The 9,925-nt window shown below is 43.7% G+C and overlaps 1 long non-coding RNA gene across 1 annotated transcript in view; it reads left to right on the top strand.

Annotated features, from left to right (window-relative positions):
- Nucleotides 1–3,185, top strand: part of LOC113940078 — a 3,739-nt gene extending 554 nt beyond the window's left edge. Inside the window, exon 2 of the long non-coding RNA XR_003525403.1 lies at nucleotides 2,990–3,185. This is a non-coding gene — a long non-coding RNA (uncharacterized LOC113940078). The remainder of the gene's footprint in view (nucleotides 1–2,989) is intronic.
- The last annotated feature ends 6,740 nt before the right edge of the window (nucleotides 3,186–9,925 follow it).

The following is a 9,925-nucleotide window of genomic DNA, read 5'->3' as shown; positions in this document are numbered from 1 at the left end:
AAAGCCGACATTTTACCTGATCACATTGATCTAAGAGCATTCTGTCCATTCCCTTCCATCAATAATCTCTTCACGAGCGTTGGTCTGGGGGAGTTCCATCCATCTCTAATTAAGGATTATTACTTTTGTGCCAGCTTTAGTAGAATGGCTTCAACAATTGCTTTAGGGTAGAGCACTGTCCTATCTTATCCTGTTCTCCTGGTAGTTTTAGTGTTTCTATTGTGGAGTAAATAATTCTGATGAAGATCTTTTGTCTGATCATTTGTATCCCTAAGGAATACAAATTTTTCACGCGCCATTATACTAACGACAGATTCAATCGTGAGCCCGTCTCACGAAACCACTCCACCTCTAGAATGTAGAAAAATACATAATTTAACCTTTATAGGGCCCCAAGTAATAAGACAATTGAACGAACTAAAGCTGCTGTTAGATCCTACATATTCCCTGAAGAAGGTACAGATAAACATTCAGACAGACATTACACATTTACAGAAAGATTGTCAACCGTTTATACACCAAAGCCTCAAAGGCTGGAATGCCTGGTTAGCAACTAGGTCTTTCCACAAACGGACACAAAGGGATCTAAGTGGATGGGTTGGCACAGGGTTTGGCATATTAAACACTATAGATCAAGAAGTATTAGTAAATAAGTTAAGTACTGTCACTTCTAATTTGGGAAAGCTTAAAGTACCTTTAAGTTCATCCATCCTAACTTTGGCAGAAACACAATAATTGGTAGTCAAATTGATGACCTTAGTAGCCAACCATATCGCTGAAGACTTTGCTAAAATTGCTGACTATACTGGAGATATTAGCAAAGAAATTGCACTTGCTATCCAGTGTGTTCAGACACAACAATGGGTACAATCAGTAGCAGCAGGAATATTAAGAGAAGGAATGTCAGGCATACTGCCTCAGGAAATAAGGGAAATAATACTAAAAGATAGCTCCACTACACGATTTGAAAAAGACTACCAGGCTTGGTGGCAACTAGTTAACTTTACTTATGATCCACAACAGGAACACATTGAAACCTATGTCCTCACTATCAGCGCTGCAGAAGAAAGAGCAATATTTCCTGTTTTAACATTAGGAGGTATACATCAGAATGTCATTGTCAAACCTGTGGATCATAATGTTTGGGCAAACTATGACAGTACTAAGAACAAGTGGCAGTCAATTAGTACAGAAGCATGTATTCCTAAAGGACAATTAGGTTATATTTGCGAAAATGCTATTATAGAAGCTGAAGACCTATGCTTAGATGCTGAAGATAGTGTATGTACCTTTGAAATGCTTCCACACAATAGAGTCCAATCACAGGTATTCTATATAGGGAATGGATGCGCTTGTATTAGAACCACTTTCAATGAGGTTACTATAGATGATTGCCACGAAATAACTAATGATACTAACTTTTGCATATGTAACTTCACTAAAGCTATAGGTTGTGACTTTAACTACACCGCCCCCATAACTACGCAGCAGTTAATCAAAGCTAAGTATACTTTGTATCATGAAATACCCAAGTTACAGATAGGCATGGATACTAAGCTCCTCAAAGAAATGCTCGTACATCCTGAAGTGGAGAAGTTAGTTCGAAAGGTGAATCAAACTACTCAACGCATGTTGTGGCAGGTAGAGCATAATTCAAAAGGCATAAAGAATATCCTAACAAAAGTTGCACAAGTAGGTCAACATCACTGGTGGGATATCTTCACAGGATACTCCCCGACAGCAACACAAGTCTTTCACTACCTGATACATCCAATACTAATTATAACCATAGCTATGCTCTTGTTAACCCTCATGAATATATGCCTGTGGTGTAAGTTAAGGTCTATGGTCAGAAGAACCCAAATAATCTGGGCAATGGTACAACGCCCTCTAGGATTAGAATTTGACGAAAGAATTTGTAAATTCTAAAGAAAAGGGGGGAAATGAAGCCAGGTAAAACCTGGAAAGCGAATCTAGTAGAGCAATGTAAGGATTAGAGAGAGTTAAACACAGAATACAGGCTTCTAGGCAAAGCATGGAAAACTCAGTATTAGGAAATAACAGAGGCAATAAATTCACTAGAATGCAGGGACACTGTGACATGAAAGAATAGAACGGGAAGAACTAAAATGCTAACACACGCAAAAAGGACGTATGGAAAGAAAACAACAGGAGATAAGGAAAGAGACAAGCCAAGAGATGAGGTACTCTTGCCAGATACTGAAAGTCCTTGCCAAATGCATCAGGATACTACCCAAATTAGGGAAGGTTCAAAAGTTTATGAAGATGATGATGAAAGGACACTGGGTTCATGATAAAGTAAGACCGGATTGACCACCGAAGTTCTCCCCAAATTAGTGACCACGCCTCAAACTCTGCCTTGACTCTGCCTGTTATGAATATTAAGAGTAGATGTTGCAATATAATGAATATTCATAATATGTGATGTAATTGCTTGGCAAAAAGTGTATAAAAACTCAATTGTAAGTTTTCTCGAGCGGAGCAGTTTGTCCAGGGCGACCTGGCTGCTCCCCGGCCGTAAAATAAATACCTCCTGCTTATAGACTGAAAACTCTGTCTCTGAGCAGTTCTTCCGTGCCTTGTTTGGGGCAAAAATTGGCATCATGCGGGAAGGACTTCAAGCAGAACTCCACCCTCATCACCCACCGGCTCATCCACACTGGGGAGAGGCCCTACAAGTGTGGGGAGTGTGGGAAGAGCTTCACCTACAGCTCTGACTTTACCAGACACCAATGGACCCACCGATAAGGGAAGCCCTTGAGTGCCCCAACTGCGGGAAGAGTTTTGACTACTGCATCCACCCCGAATGAACCCCCTGATGGTGAGGCAACCCCTGGAGTCCAGTGACTGTCAGTCCATCCCTTATTACCAGAAAGTGCCAGTCCCCTTTCACAGGGGCAGCTTCTTCCAACAGAACCCTTCTTGGGGGGGGGGGGGGGTGTGGATTCCCCCAAGTTCAGTCCTGGAGGTTGAGAGCAGAGATCTCCCCACGAGTGTTGGTCTGGTGGAGTTCCGTCCATCTCTAATTAAGAATTATTGCTTTTGTACCAGCTTCAGTAGAATTGCTTCAACAATTGCTGTAGGGTAGAGCACTGTCCTGTCTTATCCTGTACTCCTGGTAGTTTTAGTGTTTGTATTGTGCAGTAAATAATTCTGATGAAGATCTTTTGTCTGATCATTTGTATCCCTAAGGAATTAATTTCTATCAATAGATCTGATTTGCCGTCATTAAATCCTGGGGGACCAAAGTGATTCAATCACACTTCTATAATTCCTCTAAACTTAAAGTGTTGGCATGATCCAAGGCTGAGATTGGATCCAGCAGCCCCCAGCACCCCACAGGAAGTTGGGAGGTCAGGGGGACCATCACCCTTTCCCAACCCCCCTGTGCCCAAAGACCCCCATGGGACTGTCAGACCTGCAAGACCACCTCCCTTTTCCACCTTTCTCCCTGTTCCTCCCACTTTCCCACTGTCCCATCAATGCCCAATTTCCTACCGAAGAGTTTTGGAGTCCCAACCCCCACTTTTTACCCCCTCTCCTGTGAGTACTTAAAGAGAAAATGAGGTTGCACACACAGAGTTCCATTGGGGGACTTGTCCGCCCGTATTTGCGGCGTCCCCCTTTCATTGGGGTTCCTTTGGAAACAGCGCCTGGGCTTTGTTTTTTAGTCCACTGGAATTCCCCCCATTGCCCCAAAGCAGTGCCCTGATCCCACACATTCCCCTTCCCTCATGTGCTGGCTGTGTTCAACCACCAGAGAAAAACACAGGCTACCATGCAGAGCGTTCCAAGTGGTTTCCACTTTGGCAAACAGCACTCTCTTGATGGAAAACCCCAGTCAAGACCAAAACACTGCTTGTTGATCCTGATTAACAGAATGCAGCTGCTGCTGCCTTAAATTGTTCCCACAAATATTCTCAGGGTTCCTTTGGTTCAAGGAGGCCCCACATGTCCCAAAGGACCCTGGATTCCATGAACTTCCACAGTCTCCAAAGGTTCCTTTAGTTCCATGAGGTCCTGCAGTCCCAAAATGTCCTTTGGATTCTCGGAGATTTCCTATTGTCCCAGGGTCCTATGTGCTTCAGAAGTAGTTGCAGTGGGAGAGTGGCCCCTTGGTTCCGTGAACTCTGCAGTGTTCCAGGAATCCTTGGGTTCCAGGAGAGCCTGCAGTTTCACAAGGACCACTTGAATCCAGGAGTTTCTGCAGGGTCACAATGGCCCCTGGATTCTGGGAGGTTCAGAAATATCTCAGAGCTCCCTTGGTTCCAGGAGGACACGCATGTCAGCAGGAACCCTCAGTTCCAGGAGGTTTTACAATGTCCCAGAATTCCTTTGATTTCATGAGGCCTTGGATTGTCCCAATGGACTCCTGATTCCATGAGTCCCCTCAATGTCACAGTGGTCTATTGGTTCCATGAGTTTCTACAGCGTCAAAGGGTTCCTTTTGTTCCATGGGGACCTGCGGTGTCACAATGGACCCTGAATTCCAGGAGTTTTGCCAGGGTTACAGTGCTACCTTGATTCCATGAGATTCCACAGTGCCCCACAGCTCCTTTGGCTCCAGAAGGCCCTGCAGTGTCACAATGATCCTTCATTCCACGGGGGTTACTTAATGCTTTATTTCCCTCAGTCTTTAACACCCAAAGCAGTTGTCCTCAGGATCCCCAGCTCCCAGGGCTGGCAGTTGGTGATGGGGAACTGAGTGAAGCCCCCACAATCCCAGTCAGTGACCTGTTCTGCCAGTGAGACCCCCACAAGTGCCTGGGCCCACATGGGATGCACCCAAGAGTCCTGAGGGAGTTGGAGAAAGAGCTGACCAAGCCACTCTCACTCATTCCCCAGTCGTTCTGCAGAACTGCAGAATTCCCAGTTGACTGGCAACAAGCAAATGGGATGCCCATCCACAGGAAGGGCCAAAAAGAAGGATCTGGGGAACTCCTGTCCTGTCCCATTGACCTCAGGACCGGGGAAGTCCATGCAGCAGATTCTCCTCAGTGCCATCCCATGGCACGGGCAGGACAACCAGGGGATCGGGCCCAGTCAGCATGTGGTTGGGAAAGGCAGGTCCTGCCTGACCAACCTCATCTCCTTCTCTGACAAAGGACCCCCTCAGTAGCTGAGGGAAAGTTTGGGGATGTGTCTCTCTGGAGTTCCGGAAAGCCTTTGGCACCATCTCCCCCAGCATCTCCTGCACAAACTGACTGCTCGTGGTTTGCCCAGGGGAACTGTTTACTGGGTGACAAACTGGTTGATGACCCAGGGAGTGGTGGGGAATGGAAGGAAATCCAGGTGGGGCCGGTTACTAGTGGGGTTCCCAAGGGCTCAGGGTTGGGGTTGCTCCTGTTTAACGTTGTTACTGATGATCTGCACCAGGGGATCGAGTGCCCCCTCAGTAAATTTGTGGACAACACCACGTTGGGTGTGAGTGTGGATGTGCTGGAGGGTAGGCAGGCTCTGCAGAGGGATCTGGACAGGTTGGATCAATAAGGCCAAGTGCCTGCACTTGGGTCCCAACAACCCCCTGGAATGCTCCAGGCAGGAGGCAGAGGGGCTGGAGAGCTACTCAACAGGAAGGGACTTGGGGGTGCTGCTTGAGAGTGGCTGGATATGAGTTAGAGTGTGCCCAGGGGGGCAAGAAGGCCAAGGGCATCCTGGCCTTTGTGGAGAAGAGTGTGACCAGCAGGAGCAGAGAACTGATTGCCCCTCTGTGCTGGGCACTGCTGAGGCCCCACCTCGGGTGCTGTGTCCAGTTCTGACCCCTCAGTGCAAAAAGGTCCTTGAGGGGCTGGAGGGTGTCCAGAGAAGGGAATGGAGCTGGGGAAGGCTCTGGCAAACATGTCTGCTGAGGGACAGCTGAGGAAACTGGACTTGTTGAGTCTGGAGAAGGGAAGACTCAGGGGGGACCTCATTGCTCTCTACAATGAACTGAAAGGGGGTTTTAGTGGGGTGAGGGTCGGTCTCTTCTGCAAAGTCTTTAGTGACAGGAAGAGAGGAAACGACCTTAAGTTGAATCAGGCGAGGCTCAGATTAGATGCTAAAAGAATCTTTTTCCACTGAGAGAGTGTTCATGCATTGGAACAAGTAACCCAGGAAGGCGGTGGAGTCTCTGGAAGTGTTCAGGTGTGTGGTGAGTTGACTTTGGCTGGACACCAGGTGCCCACCCAGTCGCTCTATCACTCCCCTTCCCAGAAGGACAGGGGAGAGAGTAAGGTGGAAAAAAAAATAGTGGGTTGAGATAAGGTAGTTTATTTAAAGCAAAAAGCAAAGTGATGCTTGTGCGCGCAGAAGCAAAAGATATCAGGGTTTGTTCTCTGCTTCCCATGAGCAACCATGGTCTGCCATGCCTGAGGAGCAGGGCTTGGGGATGCGGGAAGGTTCCTCAGCAGGCAACCATTAGATAATGAATGCCTCCCTCCTGCTCCATGCCTCAGCTTTTATATCTGAGTTGACCTCACATGGTCTGGAATGTCCCTTTGGTCATTTGGGGTCGGCTCGCCTACTTGGGTCCCCTTTCCAGGATCTTGCCCTCAGCTAAGGAAGGAATGTCCCAGTGCTGGTGCTGTGCTCAGCAGTGGCCAAAACACTGGTGTGTTCTCAACACCCTTCCAGCTGCCAATGCAAAGCACAGCACTGGGAGGGCTCCTGTGGGGAACTGAACTCTTCGGAGTGTAACTTTTCTAGAATGGTAGATTGCTGCCTTTTGACATGTATGTCTTCTGAAACAATTTATGTATTTGTTGTGTTACAGAAGCTCTAAATCTCTTCTGTTTGTTTACGTAACGCTTGTAATGTTTTTTCAAATAATTCTTATTTCCTTCAAACAAAGAGGGGCTTTTCTCTTTGCTATTCCTTAATATAGCAGGTTTGCATTAAAGGGAATCTTGTCTAATTTCCAATTATTTTCCTGTTTTAAGCAGCGTAGCTTTTTAATCAGAACATCGTTTCCCAATTCTTTTAAAATTGAAATAAAATTAATTTTTTTCACTTCAACTTCCTGTACTTGCTAGGAGAAATATCCATTAACAGGCTAATGAAAATTAGAGCAATATAGGTACTTTCACACAGTGTAAGATAAGCATATGCTGTTTTTCTGTACCACTGAATGTCTGATTTTTACCGTGGGTCACCATTCTGAATTTGTATGAAATTTTGATGAAATTTGCGGATTTAGATCAAAATAATTTATGAGGCAAAACAAAACAAAAAATTCTTACTTTTTGTGACACTAACACAGAACCTTAAATATGAAATTGAAGAAGGATGGCCGTGTCCTGTGGTAAGTTAGTATATCAAGGTGTATGAAAGTTCCTTGTTCTCCATCTAATCAAGCCATTTATAGTGTCCTTGTACAGAATTGTGCACATTTATTTATATGATAACCTACTGAAATATAATTAGCTACCCCTATGCATGTGAGAATTGTCCAAATATATCCTTTTATCATACATTGAAAATTATATTCCCTTTCCCTGAATAAAACTCTTGGCAGCTTTGAGTTGCTGTCTTTATATGGGAAGGCATAAGATTCTCTTAAAGAGTTTTGTTCTGAAACCAAACTTTAAGATAAAGTGATTTGAGGTTTTTGAGGTTATTACTCTGTAGCTTAGCATGGGTGTCTCTTCCTCCTCTGTGTCTTTTCATGTTGCTGTAAGTGGAAAAAAACCTGCACATCTCCTTTTCATCATTTGGATTGGAACTACATACCATAGGTAATGTGTTTTGGCAACACTTACCTAGCCCAAGAAAACAAATTAATATTAGCCATGCTGAGGAGTGTCAGAAGTATCCCAGATGTGTCGATTTAGCTTTGCTCCATCACACACTCTTTCCTTAAACAACTGGTCAAGCTGTCGCAAAATGTCGTGTTGGCTCCAGTGAGATTTTAATGGGTGTGATCAGAGATTGATGGCTTTGGCAAGTTAGAATGAGAAGATGATGTGGAGTTGCTGTCTCCTGTTTTGAATGTCCTCAGAAATAAAACCCCAAACAAACAAAGAAAAAAGAAAATAAAAATTAAAAAAAAAGTAAAAATAATTAAAAAATTATAAACCTTTTGTGTGTGTGCGCTCCCCCCTCCAAACCAGCTAGACATGAAACAGTTTAAAGTCCTATAGATGTAGAGATGAAAAAGTCATATCTAAACTGTAGTGCTAGCTTGTTCCTAAGCATTTCCAAAGTTCCTTCCCATCAGGTGCCAGGATGGGTGGGCAGGAGGTGACTTGCTTTATTCAGACCATTCTTGTACATGTTATTACTCCTCTTTCACCCATCTCCCCCTATTTCTGGGTTTGTTTCTAGAGTTGTTTTTGAAAGAAACACTTTTTTCAATCACACAAGTGAATAATTTTAAAGAAATACAAGACACAAAAATCTAGTAAAAACAATATTTAAGAAAATGGTGAAATCACACTCCTTTATGTACTCTGAGCACTCTGCTACTAGCAGTTTTTATAGTTCTCCATATATTGAAAATGTAACAAAGGATCAAGCAATTTTCTGTGTATTCTTTATTTGTTTTTAATTTTTTTTTTCTATCATCAAATTGGCTGCAGGATTTGGTCCTGTCCTTGTGGAGGATGAATGCCACTGTCCTTTTTTGTTTAAGTTGATATTTTATTGCTCAGGGGGACTGTCAGTGGGAGGGGGTGGTGGGAAGGAGCCTCCACTCAGGGGCTGGAACTTCAACTTCTAAAGAAGACTGTACTTAATCAAAGAGCTGCAACTCAGGATTTCTCCCCACGCTCCAGAACTTTTCATTTACCCAACTGAGAGTGCCCAGGGCACAGCCAGGTTAATGTTTAACTCTTCCAACACTGTGCTCATCCCGAGGATATCCTGTCATCCTGAGAAGAAGGAAGGGAGATGCTGTGCCTATTCCCTGTGGCTGTGCAGGAAGCAAAATCTTCAAAGCCATGGCCCTTCTGAAGGAGTTGATCTTGTGTTATTCCTCAGTAGTTAGCACTGAAAATTCTGTATCTTAGACACTGAATGAAAAGGAGAGTTGCTGAGAGGCTTGTTTGGGGGAGAGTGGTTATTTGGTTTGTTTTTGTGGGAGTCTTTTAGTGCCAAATGAAGGTTGGGTCATGAAAATCAGTCTTGTTACTGACAAAAACTCTAAAGGCATTTAAAAGCTTTCAGACACTGTAACCATTTTCCTTTCTTTCACTTTCTCACCCCTTGCAAATCAGAGACAGTTCCTAGAGGACAGGAGAATAAAATAAACAAAAAAAGAAATTATTTTTCTACTCTTGAGGCCTGTGTCAGGTCTGTTTTGAATGTATTTGAACTCTACTGCTTCCATGCTCTTTTTCAAGTAGCACCAGATAAATACCTATGAATTACTGAAATGACAGTGATCATTCTTACTTCACAAAATGTTTCTCTTTTTTTTTCCTATCCTGTGTCCCTTTTTTGTTATGTACTATGGAGTGACTATATTTTTGTTCTAAGCTAGTTCAGTGCTGCTGTTTTGGTTACAACTAATGTCAAGCAGAAAACCTGTAACATGCCAGAAACAGACTACAGTGTGTTGAAAACACAACTTATGTTTGATTGTGTGTAAATAGAGTTAGTTGGGTTTATCTGATAGCCTGACAGAAAGAGAGAGGAGCAATACAAACTGTTTTCAGTAACTGTGCTGTTCAGACACCTGATAAGATTGAGAGTGCTTTGGAACTACTGATATGCTTTGAATAAGAAAAGAATAATCACATCCATTGGTACTGGTTTATCAGGAATGAAGTAAAATGCCAGCATTTTTACATGAACAAAAGTAAATGTTTTAGACACTTTGGGCCATTTTTCCACTGAAATTAAATAGCAGGGTGCTTCTGAGTGTGCTGTAATGAGTGGAAGGATTTATTACCTTGACAGAATTATAGGTAAATGTGTTCAGAGAGGA

This window comes from Corapipo altera, unplaced genomic scaffold (genome assembly GCF_003945725.1).
Source record: "Corapipo altera isolate COAL_440 unplaced genomic scaffold, ASM394572v1 61211, whole genome shotgun sequence".
In the NCBI taxonomy this organism is placed as follows: domain Eukaryota; kingdom Metazoa; phylum Chordata; class Aves; order Passeriformes; family Pipridae; genus Corapipo; species Corapipo altera.
Note: the sequence above shows the minus strand (reverse complement) of the source record. Positions and strands in the feature narration are given on the sequence as shown.